The 20,320-nt window shown below is 45.3% G+C and overlaps 1 long non-coding RNA gene across 1 annotated transcript; it reads right to left on the reverse strand.

The window, feature by feature from the left end:
* Nucleotides 1–3,491: 3,491 nt before the first annotated feature.
* LOC311587469 lies at nucleotides 3,492–11,124 on the reverse strand. Its single transcript, XR_014775871.1, has 4 exons — nucleotides 10,843–11,124; nucleotides 8,237–8,420; nucleotides 6,426–6,488; nucleotides 3,492–3,682 (listed from the first exon to the last, which is right to left on the reverse strand). It is a non-coding gene; the product is annotated as an uncharacterized lncRNA (long non-coding RNA).
* Nucleotides 11,125–20,320: the final 9,196 nt, after the last annotated feature.

The following is a 20,320-nucleotide window of genomic DNA, read 5'->3' on the forward strand; positions in this document are numbered from 1 at the left end:
TATGTCAGCAAGCATCATTTCTCACTCCTTCCTTTGGGTTTTCACAGTCCTTTAAACAAATCTATTCTCTGGCAATTACCCCCTCCATTATAGCTATGCGTTCACACTTGTTTATTTGTCTCTTACTAGACTGTGAACTTTTTGAGAGCCAAGAGCTGTCATTCATCTCTGGAGAGCCAGTGCTTAACACAGAGTCTGGCTCATCATAGATTCTTAATTCATGTTTATTGAATTTATTAATTAAGCCATAACCAAGGCATCACCATCCATTTAATTGCAAATGAAACTCCACAGATGAAATTAACAGCCTCATTTTGATCAGCCTCGCTGGTAAAGTGATGACAAAGATGGTGCTTCCCACAATGCCAGGCAGTGGAGGATAAAGAGAAGCCCCCAAGGGTACTGGCCCTGCCCTTGAAGAACTTACGGCATAGTTGGAAAGATAAGCTCTCCACGCACAAAACAGGTTAAGGGCAAAATGAAGGCTGTCTGAAAGCCATGTACACTGTGGGCTTGAGCTGTGGGCTAAAGTCCCAAATAACTGAGAGTATTGTTTCTCTCTCACCGTCTACCACCTACCCAGCTGGTGTGGGGTATTATACTCCGGGCTCTTTTGGGGAGGATTTCGCGTGAGGATAGATCAAGGCTACTACTCAAAAGCAAACACCTGTAGTTTTGGGATTGACAAGGCAGCTGAGAGAAAGGTATTCTAGAAAGGTCAGATGGCGCCGGGAAAAGACACCCACTGGCATGAGGTTGCATGTATACAGAATCAAATCTTTGGATGCCAACTGGAGAACTCTGTTGTGAGGCACAATCAGGGAGTGACAGTTAAAACCACCCAGTTCACCCCTTTTGACCTCCCACTGACACAATCCTCCTGCCTCCTTGAAACGGTCATTTGATTTTCACAACAATGCCATGTGGTGGGCTTCCAAGCCTACTCTTCCCTTGACCTAATCACAGCACGTCCCACCCTCCACCCTAGGCTAGTGCAGAACGGCCCCCGAGAATGATGCTCGTCCAAGTCTCCAAACACCCATGGCGCTTCCCTCTGCTAAGACTCATTGACATGCTACTGTGCTCATTGGTTTATCCTTAGTGGAAACAACCATCATGCCATATCTCTTCCCAACACCTGAAACAAACTAGGAGCTGAAGAAACGCTTGCTCCCTGAATAATGCATGACGTGATGCCCTGAGTGGCATCTGCTCCAGTCTTGTCTCCAGTTCTGCCCAAGTTTCTTGGTGACTCAAGTCCTAGGCCGTGTGGATGGCAAGATTCCAACCCACCTCAGAATCATCTGCTGACAAGCAATGGATGACAGGTTTGCTCAGCCATCAGCTGGTCCTTCTTCCCAGATTGGATAATAGAGATGGCAAAGCTTGGAGCCTGAAGACCTAGGCCTGCAGAGTAAAGAAACAGACATGACCCAGAAGCCTTGGGCTCCTCTGATAACAAAAGCTTTCTGAGCAATGGCCCTTCAAAGCAACAAATCAAGACAGACAGCCTGCCAGAAACATGCAGACCTGGCAGACTCTGAATCCCTTACCCGCCAAGAAACAGCTATCGCAGCCCATCCATCAAGGAGACAACTCAAATTAGGTGGTGCAAACATCAAGGAAGCAGTCTGCCTTCATGCATATAGCAATGCTTCCTAATTTCTTAGGCAAACTTGCCCCAATGAGCCTCCTTTCCCATATCCCAGGAACCTGAGGAATAAATATGTTTATCTGCCTATCACATTTCTATTCATCCTTTGATTCTGCCCACACGCTATCCCTTCATCTTTGAAGGGCACATTGTAAGTTAAGAGCAGGTTTTGATGTTGCTCAGGTCAAGGACCTCAACACTATTCAAATTCTGATCTTCCAATCACTTTTTCCTTTTCAAAGAGATACACACAAGGAGATGTTATATAATCTCCTTGAACCCTGCACTACAATGCAGGGCCCTTGAAAGGAACAGAATTGGATTATAAATTTAGCTCGGTACCCAAGAAATGTTGCTGTCTTCTAAAGCCAGAATACAAATTCTGGAACTCCAGCCTCTCATAACATGGCAATGCTGAGTGTGTTTAGAAAAGTATATGGGGAGAGATTGCCACTTCAGGCTTAGGGAGGAGGCACTGAGTTCAGCAATCCACGAAAGGTTGGTGGTCTTATTTTTGGTATTTCTGTCACGAGGACCCATGTAGAATAAGTTCTGGTGTTGTATGTTTTCTGCTCTCTTTCCCTCTCATGGGCAACAAAGTTAAGTAAAACCAACTTAGACGTCTATGGAGTGTGGGTGAGAGGGGACCTATGGGTGCTAAGCCACACAGAGTGCTGCTGTTGTTCAACCTTCAGGTCCCTCAATGAGACACAGCCCATCTCCACTCTGAGAGCTTGCTTCCTTGTCTGATGATCCATTGTCGAGTTCTTCCTCCATGAGGGAGGCTAACCTCTGAGCACAAGGCCAAGGCCACACCTATGGTCAGGCTGCTCTAGTTTATTAACATGTATAGCCCGGTAAAGTGTTAAACACTTCAGATATTTTGTCCATGTTTTATAGATGAGGAAACTGAGGCACAGAAAGTCAAATGACACATCAAAGGTAACGTAGCTGGTTAATTTCAAACCCTGTGTGTGTAATCCATTTGGTTTTCTATATCTAAAGCTAGGCTGAAACCAACTTGCACTGTAACCTCTACTTATAGTCCTTTATTTATCCTTCAGAACAATCTGAAGAAATTCTCATCCTTTGAGGGCCAAGAAACAGGTAGACCATATTGTTCTATGAACTGCAAGCCCCGTGAGCAGCTGTGTAGTGTGATGCCCAGAGGGAAGTCCTGGATCCCCTGTGTTCCAACCCACTGCAGACTGAACATCTCTGGGCTCTTTTAAGAGGCACAGTAAGTGACCCTTGTCGTTATTAAAAAAGTAAAGAACTTGTCTGTTTTTCTCTGAAAAAAAAAAAAAGCAAAAAGCAAATATTGACTGTTGCTTCTCCAGCTATGCCTCTTGATAGCTCAGCATCAGGTCAGCCAAGATGAAAGGCTTGTCCTCAGCACACTGTTGGGTAATTCACTGCCTGGTACCCACTTGAATGAGGAGCAGCCTGTGATGCTGCACTCAGACCTTTTGTCTCTGCACAAGTGTTTGTCCTTGACCTTTCCTCCAAGTTCCAGGTGCCAACAGCCTACACTGATTCTTCAATTTAATGTTTCCTGGGCTTTATAAATTCGAGATTTCCCAAACTGAACTGCAATACTTCTATCCCAAACACATTTCTCTCCCTCATTCCTCTGGCATGTACCTTAATTTTTCCATAATTCTTCTGTTCAGTCTGTATTTACTATTACCTTTGTTCTGGCGGGAAGCTAAAAATGATGCAAAAGAAAGAGAAAAAAACATCTCGGTTGTTATGGAGCTCGAGTTAGGAAGTGATGGATAATTGACTAGGCATACCAACTTGTGCCAGGTTCTTGATCCACATCGTGGTAGATGGCACAACCATTTGCTGGTTGCTAAGACTGAAAGCTCGAAGTCCATCTTGCCTCTTGCCTCTAACTTTAATTCCGAAGTTCACCAGAAAGTTCCAGAGGCTCTAACACATACTTGGGATGGAGTCAGTGTGAAGGTCAGTGTTAAGGGAGCAGATGGGGTCAGGCCTGGCCACTAGATGTGACTCATGCTTTCTCTGTGGACAAAGGGGAATAGAGGAAAATATTTTACTGCATTCTTCAGAGGTACAGAATAGGAATCAGTCTCCAAACACAATCTTGCTCGTAAGTAGGGCAGTTCAGATTGCTGCATCCTTTGGCTTCACATCTCTCCTGGACTCCATTCTTTGGGCTTGGGGTCCCTAGTTTTCTTTCCCTGGACTCAGTGAGCTCTTGGTCCTTAGCCTCTATCTGTTCTTACTTCAAGAAAGATCCCAGGCTTAGTCTAAGAATCCTTATGGACACACAGGCACTCTCCAACCCAGCTCCGTACTCATGACCCCTCTGCCTGCATTGGCAGTTTTAGAGATGTCCTGCAGGGTTCAAAGAAGCTCAAGTGGAGTAAGTTAGTTGATTTTTTTTTTTTTAAGCGCAGCATATGCCGTTTCTACAGGACAGTTGCAATCTACCAAATGTCCAAAAGGAAGAAGCAATGGAAATTCTCCGCTGTGCTCGCACAGAGACCAGCTGGGCTCCAGGGACTCACATGGCTTCTGTGCTGTTTCTGAGTCCTGGCCGTACCCAGGGGACTTTGTGTGACGTGGGCGAAGGCTGAGGAGCTCCTCGTGTCGATTTGCGAAGCTCCTGCTTCTCTCTTTTTCCTCTGCCTCAGTGTTAGGGGTGATGGGGGTAGGGCAAGGGGGAGGGGGAGGCCTCAGGCCTATATGCTTCTTGTCTTCCTGAGCCCAAACATTTCCAGTGTCAAAACCAAAACTCACATCATCAATCTTCTACTGGGACAACTGGATAGAAGGACTGGATCAGGCTACAGGTGAGAAAAAGCACACCCCGAATGTCCCATGATTTCTCTACCATGCTTGTGTTCTCACTGATGATGAAGTCATTGTATGAGGGATGGTTATCCTGACAAAGAACTGACAATTAGAATTTATAAAAGGTTGCCCTGTGAATAGTGTCATTTAATCTTCACATAAATTCTAAGTGAAAATGTTATTTCAAAACCCATCACTTTGTACATATAAAGGAAATACAATCTGTGTGCCTGTGTGAGCCTGTATTCATGCCTGTGTATACATACGTGTGCAGACATGTGCACATGTGTGTGTGTGTGCGTGTGCGCGCGCATCTTTGGGCTGTGGAAGTATTGTTTTTAAATTACATGTATTATCTATAGGCCTGGCTAGCAATCAATTAAGACACAGACACTTGTTATATTTTAAAATAGCCTTAGTTAACCGGGGGCAGGGCAGACATCAATCCTCTAAACTACCTCCCATTGTGGGACAGGCATCGGATTCCTGCCTCAATCCCATGCCATCTACTTCCAATAACTTCTATCAAGCTACCTCTCATCCATAATCCCAAGCACTTGTCAACATTCCTCATCTGGGCGCATTCTCCATCCACACAGGCCATGTGCTTCTCTTCCATCTAACCCATGGCGGCCTTCTTCTCTTCACTTCAAGTCTCTCTGTTTCTCCTGGTCTCTCTCTCCCAGTCCCACCTATCTCCTTTGCCCTGCCCAGGGGGGGAGATGGCTTTTTATTAAGCAAAAGGTTGGCCACAGAGACAGTAAGCAGTAATTAGCATCAAAGTACATCAGACCATCTCTCAACATGGGAAGCTCCAGTGGCTGATGCTTTATAACTGCATATTAATGGGTTGGTTACCTCTGGTTAGAATCCTTACCGAGTCAGTAGCAGCCTGAGCTGGCCAAAAACATTTTCTACATCACTGACATGTTTTGCACACAGCTGCCAAGAGATTGTGAGGAAGGCAAGGCCTCAGAATAGAGCATGGTAAACCTTTTTTTGGTTTATCTTTGGGCATACAGGCTTATCCTTATTATTATTATTATTATTATTTTTTGCAATGCAAACCTCAGCATTTGTGCTTCTGCCTAGAAGAAATGGAAACTTCTGTTCTTTTTTGCCCATCTCAGGTAAATTCAGGCTGAGGAATGTTTTCTTCCTAACTCTACATACCTGTTTTTCACAAAAGTAAAAGAAATGACTTCTCTGACTGCCCTACATTCTCCTGCGCACCAAATGATAAGAACCAGTGCTGCCCTCTTCCTTTCCTTCTGTGGTGGTTTGAATAAGAATGATCCCCATAGGCTCATATATTTGAATGCGTAGTTATCAGAGAGTGGCACTGTTTGAAAAGGATCAGGAGGTATGGCTTTTTGGAGTAAGTGTGGCCTTGTTGGAGGAAATGTGAGGGCTGTGAGGTTTCAAAAGCCCAGCCCAGGACCAATTTTCTCTCATGGCCTACAGGTCAGGATGTAGCTCTGAGTTACTGTCCCAATGCCATGCATGTCGCTGTGATAATAATGGACCAACCCTCTGAAATTGTAAGCAAGCTTCCAAGTAAATACTTTCTTTGATAAGAATTACCACCTTTGACCATGTCCCCTGGAGGGGGAGACCTGGTGGCACTCAGAGGAAGGACAGCAGGTTACCAAGAAGAGACTTGATACCCTATGAACATATACAGGGGGAGGTAATCCCCCTCAGGAACAGTCATAGGGGAGGGGAATAAGGGGAAAATGGGAGGGAGGGAAGAATGGGAGGATACAAGGGATGGGATAACCATTGAGATGTAATAAGAATAAATTAATAAAGGAGAAAAAAAACTCTGAAATAAAAAAAAAAAGAGTTGCCTTGGTCATGGTGTCTCCTCACAGCAAGAGCAGAGTGACTAAGATAGTAGGTTCCCTTCCTCCCTCATACCCATGAGTGATGCATGCCTAAGGCTCACCTGGCTCTTCCGATGGGCTGGCAGATCCTGTAACGTGTGTTTGTTGCATATTTCTTTCTGAGTCTAGAGGAATGAAGCAAAATGGCCTTCATTGTTCATGCTTGCCTAAACATTCTGTGAGATGAGGAGGACCATCCCAGCTTAGGGTCTATTTCACCAGCCTGCATCATTAGAGTCCTGCTTTCAGAAGCACTGGGTGCTGGCTCAAAGGCCCTGGCTTGTCCCTTTGTTCTCCACCTGTCCCACTTTACCCTAGTGTCCTCTTTCCACTTGTCTCTTCTCTCTGGGTTGAGTTTCCTACTTGACTACTAGCTTTTGGTGACCTCTCTTTCACAGGAGAACCCAGAGGCAAGGAGACATTCATGCCAGAACTCAGGCACTCACTTGCTCTTCATACACTAATCGCCTGGAGGCACTGGCCGTAGGGGAGCTCAGGAGGATTTCTAATAAAGCCACGTAGAAGCTCTGTTAGAGCACACATTAGCTGTCAACAAGCCTGTAAACTGCCAGGGAATCCTGTTAAAGTGCAGTGACTGATCTACTAGGTGTGGGGGTCCTCATTTCTAATGATCTTCCGGGTAATACCCAGGTGCCATACCTGAAGTATCTGGAACAGTGCAACTGAAAGGTGGTCCAGAGATAGACAGTGTCAGGGCTTCTAGAAGCTCTTATTAATGCATACTGTCAGGGGCCCATCTCAGATCTATAGGGAGAGAAACTCTGGTTTCTCATGGGTAGCTAGTTGCTTTCTTGTTTTGTTTTTTGTTTGTTTGTTTGTTTGTTTGTTGTGTTTTCATCTTTCCCATCAGATACCTCCAGGATTATATAATATAAGCAATCACAGCATCTCTGGGCAGCATGTGGTTAAATTAGGATCTGGTCAAGTAGGAAAAGCACTAATTTCCCCAAGGAGCCCCAGCAATCCTGCTGGCAGCTGGCCCTCCTCTGTGAGTCGTTGGAGGCTGCAAACAGGACCTTGTGCAATGTTTGCCGAAGGTAATGTGGCTGAATTAATGATGATGCAGGAGCCTTCACTGGGGTGATTCTTGACTCTTTTAATTGAACCATTTCTCAACCCCAGTGCCGCCTTCCTGCCACCGCTGCTGTCTGTCCTCTCCACCCAGAGACAAACATATTGTAGATTAATCCTCCCACTCAAACTGATAAACTATCTGACGCATAATTTATACTCATTTATCTTTGCCTTAATCTAGCCCAACACTTTTTCTACTACTCTGTCACCCAGAGCGCGTTGACGAAAATTCATCTTTCGTGTACACTGCTCACACAGGTCCAATCACAAGCCACAGAAAGACATTCAGAGGCAGTCATAAAGGTCTGGGCATTCTAACTTCCTCCTGGTGAAGACTCTTAGACTGCCTAATGCTCTGGTCCCTTCCAAACAATAAACTATATTTTGTCCCATCCCAAACAAGTTTTCCTCAAGCTGTTCTACCTTGGTACACAAACTAACCATGCACTGCTATTTTTCCAGTGCCTTGTGCCATCTGTCTAGCCTATCCAGTCCCATTTGCCCAGACACCTCCCCTGACTGAAGATTTACACTCCAGGAGACCAAAGCCTGGCCACTTAGCCAGAGATAGCTGTCTCCTTCCCGGCCTTTTTCTTGAAGAAGAAAAGACTTGCAGCCTTAATTATGGTCTCAGTAGTGCAGCACTCCATGTCTGGGCTGGAGGCCTTGCTTGTATAGATCCCTGTGGGTCACATCTACTACAGCTAACATCTGTGCTAGTGTCTGCTTTTAGACATAAACAAAAGTGTGTCCGGAGCACCCAGGGCTGGGACCTCACCTTTTACATTTAGAAAGCAGCTTCAGAATTTGCCAGCACCCTTCTGCTCAGTTGGAACACCCATCTTTGTGCTTCCAGAATGTTCCATCCCATCCTGGTTCAGGGTCCAAGCATATATAGTCTTAGACATATGTCTTCTCTGGCTGAGTTTCATCTATAGACTGTGACAGTGCTTTATGACTCTCTGTAAGAGAAACAAAACAGAGTGAAGGGACATGAGTTAACAGAATATACTGGGTCTGTTCATCACAGTCAAGGAGCGTTCTCAGAGGCCTACGAAGGCAAATCATCAAACTCTCCTGAGACGGGGGTGTGTGGTAGGAGGAGACAAGGAATCTCCCTTTTACAACAGTTAATATTTGGGCATATGCATGATGCTCTTCCACATAAAGGAAAACAAGAACTGGAGAGCCGTGTGAAGCATGATCTTAGATTTTAATCTTTCATTATATGGGGCAAAAATCAAATAGGACAACCCTCTGTATTTCTTAGTAAATTCCCAAGTTGTAGCTATCCTTAGCTGTCACATGGGGCTGTGTATCTGGGGATGTATGGGTGCATGCGAGTGGTGGAGATTCCAGAAGAAACAGTGGTGGTCAAGTTGTTCCTGGATAAGGCCTATCTTCATGATCAGCCTTTTTGGTGCTGCCTGTTGAATTCCCATTGACCTCTTCCTCCCCACAGCCATATCCTCTGCTGTGCCATTGCTCTGAAGCACACTGCCATTTGGTACCCAACTCTTGGCTGGATCTGTAGAGAAATTTCTGCAAATTAGGAAACCCTTAGGTCACATGAAGGTCTGTGCTACTACTGGCTATGAATGAATGGGACTTTCCCTAATACCCACTAGGTGTCTTTCTATATTCCCATAAGGATTTTACCCCTCATGCCCACAGCCTCTGTTTTTATCCCAACCTGTTCACCCTCATCCTTGGACCACACCTTTGGTTCTGTCAAGATGAAGGCATCTTATGAAAGGCAGGGGATAAAGAAGGAGAAACACATGTGAACAAAAAAGATTGAAAGGGAGCCTAGAGAGGAAATGGGTGGCTTCAGCAGCACAGAGAAGGAAAGGATGCCCTTCTCTGTCTCAGGCACAGAGAGAGGGAGAAGACGCTGAGAGCCCTCTGTAGGGCTGAAGATGCTGAGAGCCCTCGAGGGCTCAGCAACTGCCTAGCCCAGCCATGTAGAGCTGTCCCAGGCCCCCTCTCATTCTGTCACTGCCCATGAACTCAGATCCTCTCTGATTTAGCTGGGATGAAGAAGATAGCTGGAGCTAGAATCTTCACACTAAAGCCAACTTCTTCATCACTAGCTTTTATTTACAGATGAACAAGCGATCTCAACTCTAGGGGATTTTGTGTCGGCTCCTGACATTTTTGCGTTACCCACTCAACGAGGCAAGATCTCAGAGCTGCGAATGCTCAGGGCAGTACACAATCTCATCTTTAAACTGGAGGAACAGATAGGGAATTTTTGAGCTAGTACTAGTGAGAACCCAATGCCTGGCTGTGTGTGAGATGGCAGGATGCCTCAAAAGTAGGTGTGACGAAGCTGGAAAGCCCAAGCCCCAAGGCATCCCTCTAGGGTGGATGCTCTTGTTTATTTCAGGAACAGTGACTGGGGATAAAGGCAGGAGCCTCTGAAGTTATTTTCATGTTCAGTGAGGGCTGATCATTGCTTCTGGATATAGCAGATATCTCCCCATTCCTTTACTTTGACTTTGCTCAACTCTCTGTCTCTGTCTCTGTCTCTCTCTCTCTCTGTCTCTCTGTCTCTGTCTCTGTCTCTCTCTGTGTGTGTCTCTCTGTCTGTGTGTGTCTCTCTCTGTCTCTGTCTGTCTCTCTCTGTCTGTCTGTCTCTCTCACCTTGTGTCAGTCCAAGTTTAGGCAGGAACATCAGAAATCATGCTAAATATTCCAAGCATAGGGAAACCGCCAGCTGGGACATGGGACGCGTTACAAAGGCAATGGTTGAGCTGAGAGCTCCTCTACAGTTTGAGAGCAGCAGGAAGCAAACACTGCCCAGTGGCTGCAGAAACCCAAGCAGAGGTTCTGGAGACCAGCAGCAAGTGGTCCTTGACACTGCTGGGGCCTGTGGCTCCTCCGAGTCACTGGGGCAAGGAAAAGGGAAATAAGTTATCGCAGGCTGCTGAGTCCTCGCATTCTGCAAGTGCTAGCAAACTATAGCAGGGGCCAGGTGCTTCCTGCTCATCTGTATTTGGAGTTAAGCTGGCTCCGGTCACTTTGGAAACTGGACCGTCAGATTTTCTTCTTCACATTGATGCATTCCATGAACACCTACCCACACTTGTGTCAGGAATTATATTAGAGCAGGGAGGCAAGAGGGGAGATTCAGAAACGGAAAGATGGCAGGATTCCCCGAGGTTCAAGCACGTGAAACACACTCCCTTGTCTCTTTAGGCGGGGATTGAGAATTGCTTCTGCAAGTAGGCCCTTCCGAGCTCCCTCTAACCCTTCCCCAGGATGCTTTTGTATCTAGGCGGTATGGCTGTCTCTGAGTGATTTGGGGCCAACGGACTGCTGCAACCGCTGCACTCTCCTGGGAAGAGTGAGAAGGAAAAGACACGTGAAGCGGATATTTACCTCAGAACCTTACAGTCTCACGAGGGCATCCGGTGTAAACAGCATTGTGGACAGAGTCTTAGGACGGCTGAGCTGACTTCTCAAAGGCTGCTCGTAGGGCGCACGGATGTGCAATGCGGACCAGTGGGGTCTGGAGAGGCTCCCTGGGGAAAGAGATTTGGCCTGGGCAGAGGGAGAAGAGATACATCCCAGCGAGAAACACAGCAGTCTTTGGTGTGTACTTAACTCATACTTCTGTTTTTGGACACAGCCCCTGCTACTGGCGCCTCCTCCAAGCTATGGAAACATACGGCATTACAAGGCAGAAATGCACAGGGTTCATACTCTTCCTTTTACCACAGTCGCAGTCTAATGACGTCATTAAATCACTTGACTACGTGGGATTTGAATTCCTGACAATGGGATTGCGACTCCATTCCTGTTCACACAGATCTAGAACACATGAAATCTTGTGGTGCCACCCAGCCCCAGGTCCAAGGCCCAAGCGGATTCGCCTTAGCCCAGGGGACAAGACCTCTAATCTACATGGAGGGAAGTAGAATCCAGAGAGCCTGGGTTCTACCTGCTCTGCCCAAACCCTCATTCTGTCTTCTTAGCCAGAGTGCTCGCCTTGGAGCTGCTGGTCCAGTTGGATGCCTCCAAATTCACTCTTCTTGTTGGCTCCTAGGCAGGTCCTTGCAGATAGGCCTACGGAGCAGAGCAGGCAGGTAAGCCTCGATTCTTGTGAAGGAGAAGCCGCCAGCGGGCAGGAAGGCAGAGGGTCCCAAGGGGACAGGCTGTTCTGTGTTCCTCGGCATCGGCCTTCTTTTCCCCCTCTGCCCCTAGCATAGCCCATAGTCCTGCTGTTGGCTGTGGACACCTCGCGGCCCTTTAACCGTCCCTATAACGAATTATGACAGCTTGTCACATTCCCAGTTTGTTTCTCAGGCAGGGATGTTACCATCCCGAGAGGCGCATTAGCATCTTGCTGGAAGGAGACCAGGCGAACTTACTTTATTTCCTTCCCAGGCTCCGCTCTGGCAATTCCCAGCCAGAGTCTTCTTCCACTGGCACTGTGAACTCTTGCGACAGGGATAGCTGCAACGGCTTGCTCAGTGGTGGGGACAGAACAAATCACACGTTTTATTTGCTTCTGAAAATTTATGATAAATTCGAAGAGTCACTTCTTCCATCTCTCATGAATGTCTAACTTTTTTTTTTTTTTTTTGAGCTGGAAAGAACAAAAGTGGAGCCATAAAGAACTGGGCTTTTTGTACCTATTCATACTAAAGTGTGAATGTCATCCATGCCTGTGTGGAGGAAGACTCAGCGGAAAATGGCCGACGATCCTCTCTGCTCCTACTGTGGCCTGGTGCAGAGAAGATGATAGGAGAGCCTTGTGGAGCCTCTCAGAGAATCCAGAATCCAGCTGCTAACAGGGAGTCTTTCAAAACAGCATGTCTCTACATCATCCGGGAATCTTGTTAATATGCTGGTTCAATGCAGTAGGTTTACTAAAGGGAATTGGAGACTTCCAGGTGCTGCTTTGGAAAAAATGAGGACATTCATCTAGAATGAAACGATTTCTGACTTCGTGAGGGTAAATTTCTGATGATTCCTCTGATGGTCCCCTTTTTCATGGGCCTCCTAAAATATGCTTTTTAAACTCAACTTCTGAAGTGAAAGAAATAGATGCCAGTGACCAGAAATGGGCACCCATGCATTGAGCTGTTGAGACTGAAATGGCCCTGGAGGGTTAGCTGAGATTCCCAAGCCCTCAAACCTGACAGCCGGAGGAGACTATAGAGCTCAAGACAAGTTCTCTTATTTAATGACAGCTCAGTGTACAGTGTTTGCCTGGCCTATGTAAGGTCTTGGGTTTGTTCCTCAGGACTGCGTCAATCAATTAGTCAGTCGACCAATAATCAGTTAATCAATTATTGATTGATCAAGTGAAACTGTCACCCAAATGTTTAAGTAGCTGGCTTAGCATCAAACACAGCATGGCCCATCAATGTTGGTCAAGTTAATCAGTGTCATACCTTACAAAATGCATCAGAATAAGGGATTATTTTGGTTTTTTGTTTGTTTTTGTTTTAATTTATTTTTAATTTATTTTATTTTATTTATTCTTATTACATCTCAATGGTTATCCCATCCCTTGTATCCTCCCATTCCTCCCTCTTTTTTTTTTTTTTTAAGTATTCTCCACTGACAATTGTTCTGGTTTGATTTTTGTTGCTGTGAAAAAACACCAAGATCAAAAGCAACTTAGGAAGGAAAAGGTGTCTTTGGTTTATACTTTCATACCACACTCCATCACATAAGGGCAGGACCTCAAGTCAGGAACCTGAGGCAGGAACTGAAGCAGAGGCCAGGGAGAGCTGCTCCTTACTGGCTTGCTCTCCCAACTTGCTCATTTACTTTTTTCGTACAGCCCAGGTCCACCTACAGCTAACCAGAGGTCACTGAGTCCTTTTACACCAATTAGCAATTGAGAAACTCCCCATAGATGTGCCCATGGGCCTAGTCTAGGGAGGTGATTCCTCAGCTAAGACTTGTGCTTTCTGGATGACTCTAGCTTGTGTCAAGGTGACAAAGACTAAGCAGCACAAGAGTTACAACAACAACAACAACAACAATAATTTAAAATAGGATATTTCACAGTCAAAGCAAGTTTCTGAGAGGATACCAGCTTGCTCTCAGCCTTTGGTCTGCATGCCTGTCAGGGGCTGGAAGAGTGAATGCCATGGTGCAGAGCCAAAGCACAGAAAGGACCTTTGCTCTCTTAGTTCTGACTCTCTCATCCTGAGGAAAGTTTCCTGTCTAAATAAAGAAGGGAAGCTTGCTGGCAGGCAGGATGAGGACAGTGAACTGAGCTGCAGAGCTCTCTCTCTTCACATATCCAGAATAAGATAAGACACTTGAAGTCAGCTCAGAGCATTCTTGGAAACTACCTTCAGGAAGCATGTGTTGGTTGCTCTGCAGCAGGCACCCGGGAATTTCTCTGAACTGTTTTAGTAAGAAGCCCGTACATCCCCAGATACACTAGCTGGGGACATCTATGCCGTAACCTTGGGGCAGCCAGTTCAGGGTGAAATATAGTGCATCTGTCTAGAGAAGAGATTTCATAAGTATTTGAAGTGTAATGCATCGTGATGCTTCATTATCATTGTCAACAGGTGGCCTGAGAAATACCTGGGGGAGAGGGTTAGTAAAGTCTTCTTCTGGGTGTGGTAGGCTTCTGAGGGGCTTTCCACAACCAGCTCACAGGGGCCTGATGTATGGAAAAGTGACAAAAGGTAGTAGGTAGGGGCCCGCTTGAGGGAAGTAGGTCAGTGGGAGCGTGTGGTTGTTGTTATATGTCGCCCTAGTCCTTTCGAGTATCCTCCTTTTCTATTGTTCCTGGTTGTCACCATGTGAATCACCTTTATCTTCCATTATGATGAAGCGAACCCTCCAAAACCACGAGTCAAAATAAATTCCCCCTTTTTTGTTACATATGCAAAATAATATGCGCACATGCTGAATTTTCCCAAATTGAAAATATGCATCTGTATAAGTTATTGTTGTTTATTTTTAATAGTCTCCTCCCCCCTCTCTCTCATCTTTCTGTCTCTCTGACTCGGATATATCCATATCAGACCAGACTAAAAGCAGACAAATGCAGACTTATTAGGTACTGCTCCTTGGTGGGTTCCTGGTCCCCAGGAACAGGACCAAGGAAGTAGCATGGCCAGGCTAGCCTGGGGAAGTTTTGTAGATTATAGGCAAAGGGTGATGATCTGTCAGCCATAAGATGGGTTCGTGCCCAAGTATGGTCAAGAGATAAACATGTAAGTGGCTATTCACGTGGTAGCATCAGGGGGGAAGGTTTTCACAGCTGCCAAAAATGCAGAACAGGGTTCTTGGCACTTTTCTATTGCTTAGAAGCTTCCCAGTATGGGCAGGATTGGAGGAAGGAGGGCAGATGGGGGTTTCCCAGCTTCTACAGGGGTAAGCAGGGGTCCTGGCCAAATAATTTTGTTTGTGGTTTCAGGGGGATTCCAGTCTACAGTTGATTGGCCCTTCCCCATGCTCTTGATACATAAAGTCACAGTGATGGGAACAAGTCACAGAGGACAGCTGTTCACATCATGGTTGAAACACGAAGCAGAGAGCAGCCCAGAAGCAGGGCTTGGGCTATAACCTTAAATGCTTTCCCTTAGTGGCCTGCCTCCACTAATTAGGTCTCCTCCTAAAGGCTCCACAAGTGTTCGTAACACAAGCCTGTGAAGGCCATCTCAGATCCAAACCATAATGCCATGGAGCCGGCAGCCCAATCTGGAAACCATGAAGCATCATCCAAGACCCCTTCAGATTCCATTTCCAGTTAGTCCCTTCAAAGTGACCACTGTTCCGACCTCTAAGAGCACGGTTTGTCTATCTGCCCACCTAATGATGGGGACAAATTCTGAAAAATGCACTATGTGGCTTTATCACTGTGTGAACATGGCAGTGTGATCATAAGACAGGATAGAAATTGCTTGACGTGGGCCCTTGATGCAGTAATGATGCATTGTAAACTTGAGATGGCTGAGCCTGCTATTGGCATACTATTATATAATGTTTCATTGTGATTTCATTTTCTGATAAGAAGGAACATGCTCCAAATTAAAGATGAAAGCAGAATATGGAAGATCCACAAAGCAGTATGATATCTTTATCCAGTTCCATGTACTGTCCCTTGTGGGTGAATTAGGTTTTTTTTTTTTCTGACTGGTAAATGTAAATATGTTTCTATCAACACCACCATGAGCACACAAATCATTTGCTACACTGTAATAATTAACAAGTACAATCACTGGGAAGTAGGATGTATTTTAGTTCCATTATAATTTTATTGGACCATGTTGTATGACACAATTTCTCAAGGGATGTGAACAAATATTTATTCATTCTAGAGATGGAACTAATTAATGGTTAGTGAAAGTAATAATATCACTAAAGTCTAACTTGATGAGCCAATGAGTTTATTATGGTTACTTACAGGAGTATAGATGAAGGGTTACTTACAGAAACATGGACATCTCAAAGCATCTACACCACAGAATGACCACTCCAGCATGAGTAACAACTCTTAAATGCTAGATCCCTGGAGCACTTGCCCAGCTTTCAAGAAACTCCACAGGTCAGAAACTCTCTTCTCTTCAGCCATCCTTACTGCTTATATAATATTGAGAAGACCTTGTGCATCTGATAAGTTTCAGGGACTTTTTGAGCCTTGGAAGTTGCTTAGTTCTTGAGTCTTAAGAAGATTCCCTTTAGAACTTCTTGAATGAGTCTCAATCTAGGATAGAATATTTCAACTTAGAGGAAATTGCTACAACAGACTACAGTTGCTACTGAATAAAATGTCATTTTTGAAGTCCATGACTGTGTACTCATTTTATGATCTGTTTTCTTTGCTCAGAGTTACTCTTTGAGAGAAAAATCCATTCATATTGTATACTGTTATTTTGTGGTATATCCTTGCTGCATACTATCCTTCTATGTGTGCATACCACTATGTATCCAACTGTGAACATATATTTGTGTAATTTCCATTTGGGGCTATCACAAATGATGCCAACATTAGTTTTTTTAGTAGCTATTTGAACATGTTTCTTTGGGATATATAGATAGGAATAGAATTGCTGGGTTACAGGCTGTGCAAATATGGTTATATAAGAACCACACAGAGGTATCTAAAAATTCAGACTATGCCACACCTTCATATAACTTACTAAAGAACAAAATAGTCTCTCTTTTACTCAGCAGTGATGGAGAGTATACATAACTGTTTTAATGTATATTTTTATGGTGGCTAATTGAGTTGGCCACCTGAAAAATGTCCAGCATTCACATGGCTCAGATCACCAGTCCTTCTGTCCATAGAAAGAAAGAGCAGAATGCCATTCATTCTGTAAATGGAGCCCTTTGACCTGGACTTTTTAACTTTAATATTGACCACGCCTTCCTTTTGTTTGAGAACGTTTGCTTTCAGCTACTCCAAGGCTGTTTCTTAAGTCTTATAACACTTTACATTTACATTTCAAATAGAAATCTGAAGACATTTTTTCATCTTTTAGAGATTTCTCTTCCTTCAAATTCAGTGAATCCACAGTATGGCTAAGAAGCTACAATGTTCAAAGCAAGGACTCCCCAAACCAGCCATGGTGCTCCCCTTCATGCACTGTCTCTAAGGCAGCTGGGCAGCTTCTCTGGGCCTCAATTTCTCAATGTAGGTGAGCCTTCCTCCCAGTTTTCTCATAAAGACTGGTTGTATTAACACAGCTGCTGTGCTCTGACCAGGTGCCCCCAGGAAGGTTATGTGTTGGAAGCTTCGTCCTAAGTGCTGTAGCATGGAGAGGAGGTGACTGGGTCCTGAGGGCTCTGCCTTCATGAGTAGAGTAACAGATTAATAGGCTGTTGAGAGGGTGGCCTTCATTATGAAAGTGAGACACCCTTTCCCCCCAGTACACTTGCTCTGCCTCACCATGTGGTGCCCACTACCATGTTAGGATGCAGGAGACAGGCCCGTACTAGACGCAAAAACAGATGCTTACAGCTTGTGCTTGTGATTTCTTGGTTCTAGAAGTATGAGTCAAATAAACAACATTCAAGGTCGAGAGCAGGAGACTCTCTGACATGTGGAGCTGACTGAAGACAGGTTAGGTTGCTCTAGTTTTCACGAGTTGCTGCCCGTGTAGGAACGGCATTCAAGGATGCAGCTCCTCACACGTGATAAATGGAAGAGAAAGGGAGGCGGAAATAGGAAATCGGTGTGTTGGAATGTCGATGAGGATGGAGGGGAAGTGACAGAAGCCTTTTACTCATCTCTTTAGATAATGGGACTGCCGTAGTGCAAAGTTCAGAAGATTCTATGACTTTAATCCTAGGGATCCAACGTAGCAAAGCCTCAAAGCATAGTCCACAGACATCCTTGTTGCATTTGTACCCTCCCCTAGGGTTTAGAATGTAGAGCACATGCAGTCCCATGGATTACCTTCAAGTCATGAGTGGACACTGGTTAGTTCACTTGGAAACACCATGGTTCAAGGTAGTCATCTCAGCTGGCAGTCCAGAAATTCACTTCCTCACCTTGTTTCCAAGATGAAGACCATCCTCTGGGGTGGGGACAGATGATTTTCTCAGAGCTGGGTTCTGGGGGACAATGGGTGACTCCAAACATAGGAGATATTTTTGTGATACTGAGTCACAGATTCCAAGAATCTTTTCTGGACTTAGATATTTGTCTTGTTTGGATAACTCTCTGATATACTAGGAGTAGCATCCTATATTACATGCAAATTTCATTTGACTTTTCTTTAAAACACTATTAAAAATTTCTTACCAACAACTTTATGATCAAGGGCTGATACTCTCTTGGAGCAGAAGGTACTGAAACTGTGTATGGAGGGTAATCTTCTGGGACATATCCCTGATGAGGGAGAGTTGAACTATGTCACCAGTCATGAACTAGGGGATCAACAGATCACAGACTCATTGGAGGGGAAGCAGGAACCCTGATTACTATGCTGGTCTACTCTAGAAAGTTCACCTTACTGCTGGGCCACAGTACCCCTGACTCCTATAAGATTCTGGCCAAAAGACATTGATGCCCATTCACTGGTGCCAAGAACAGGGCATTGCTCAATGACAATCCACTTCAGGCTTACCAGCATGTTGATGCTCCCCTTGATGCACCAAGTCCAAGGATAGCTTTTGACTCTGGCTTCCCCCTTCCCCCACTTATGTAAGCACCTACATTTTACTCTTCAAGTTCTCAATTCAAAGGGGCCTTGCAATGAAGCCTTGATTTGTCCAACCTTCTGGACCTGCTCATCTTTTTTCTCCTCTGGCTCTGCCAACAGTAGACCTCTGTATGCCACTCTTCCTTTCAAGGATTGCATAGGTCTGACCAGTGTCTTGAAGACTGAGATATCTCTTCATGTCCCTTCTGTTTCCAGTATGGTTCTTGCACAAGGTCAAAGTGGAGTCAAAGAAGGAGGAGATCCCAGGAAACTGAGCTGTCTACACTGACAGAAACTCATACCCTCCTTCACTCCTCCTTCCCCTCCTCGTGCTGTGGTGAAAGTCAGAAGACCCAGCCTAGAGATGTGACAAGATTTAACCCTGAGTGAAACATGGCTCCAGGACAAGAAAGGCCAGATATCTCTGGTGGGTCCCCTTCCCAAACCCTGGTCTCCTTCACACTTCTAAATCCCTTCTCCACACTTCAGCGGAGGGGACCTGAGTTAATTTCAAGGGCTTTCAATGACCATTTGCAATTAACTGTAGGGGAAATATCTCCAGCCAATTAGTGCTGGCGCATTTCCAGGGCTGTCACCGACCTGCTCCGGAGCAATCAGACTTAATTATCTTGTTGTCTTTTTTTGTGTGTGTGAATGCTAATCTCATTTGTGTGAATTTCTGTAAACAATTAGGTAAGCAGAGAGTTCTAATTTGAACTAAGCAAACTTGGATGAAGCAACAGCACTTCACAAACAGATCTAAATACTCAACTGAATTCATCTCCTACTCAGGACCTGGCCTCCAAGAAGTGCCTGGATCAGACTCCAGGAGCAGATATTTGGGCATCTGAGAGCAAGGACTAGGGAGGGGTCATCTTGTGTCTTTCTTTTTGTGCTCAACCTCTTCAAACCCAACAATAACCTTCTCGACTCAAGTGAAAGAGTGACTTAGCAGCAGTTAATGGCTGCACAGGGAGTGAGCAAGGTCCACACCATTCCAAATACATGGAAGATTACTGGATGTTTGGGTGAGTGGTGGCCTTTTCTACTTGCTTTTCTGTCCAGCCTCGCTCTGGGAATTGTACCCCTATTTTCCTCAGGAGTCATTCGCTTGCCTTCCCAGGCCTTCTACTTGTGGGAAGATGAACCTCAGAATCCCTCTGTTTTGGATGGGAAGTCGCCAACCCTTTTGGTTGTCTATAAACAGTTCCTGGTTTGGGATGGGAACAGGACCTGTGATAGGTCATTGAGAGTCATGGGGATTTTTACTTTTCAAGCACCTGTGTTGGGGTTTGTGGGGCTAGGTTGTAAAAACGAGTGTTGGTCATTCCATCAGGTATGTCAACACCTCAGGAAGAGAGTCAGCTCCATGAACACGAGGGGAAAGACAAAGCAAAACAGAGGAGAGGGACAAGATGAGGGGGGTGTTTGGTACCAGCAGTTGATGCCTGGTTAAGCTACGTCCTTGGCCACTTAGTTACTGACTAAGGCTGTGGCTCAGGTATAGTTGAGTACATCCCCTGGGAGCTTGTGTGTTGGCAGCCTAGTTTTCCAGTGTGGACATTAGGATGAGGTGGAAGGTCACTGAAAGCACTGCCCTTAGAAGATATCAATGTAGTTCTCATGAGAGTAAAAGACCAAATCTTCTCCCTAATGCCAGGCTCTCTGTCTCATGCTGCAGTGTTTCTCTCTTGTGTATGCTCATGCCTCAGTGCTGTCAGCAT

This window comes from Acomys minous, assembly GCF_964271855.1.
Source record: "Acomys minous genome assembly, chromosome: 16".
Taxonomy (NCBI): domain Eukaryota; kingdom Metazoa; phylum Chordata; class Mammalia; order Rodentia; family Muridae; genus Acomys; species Acomys minous.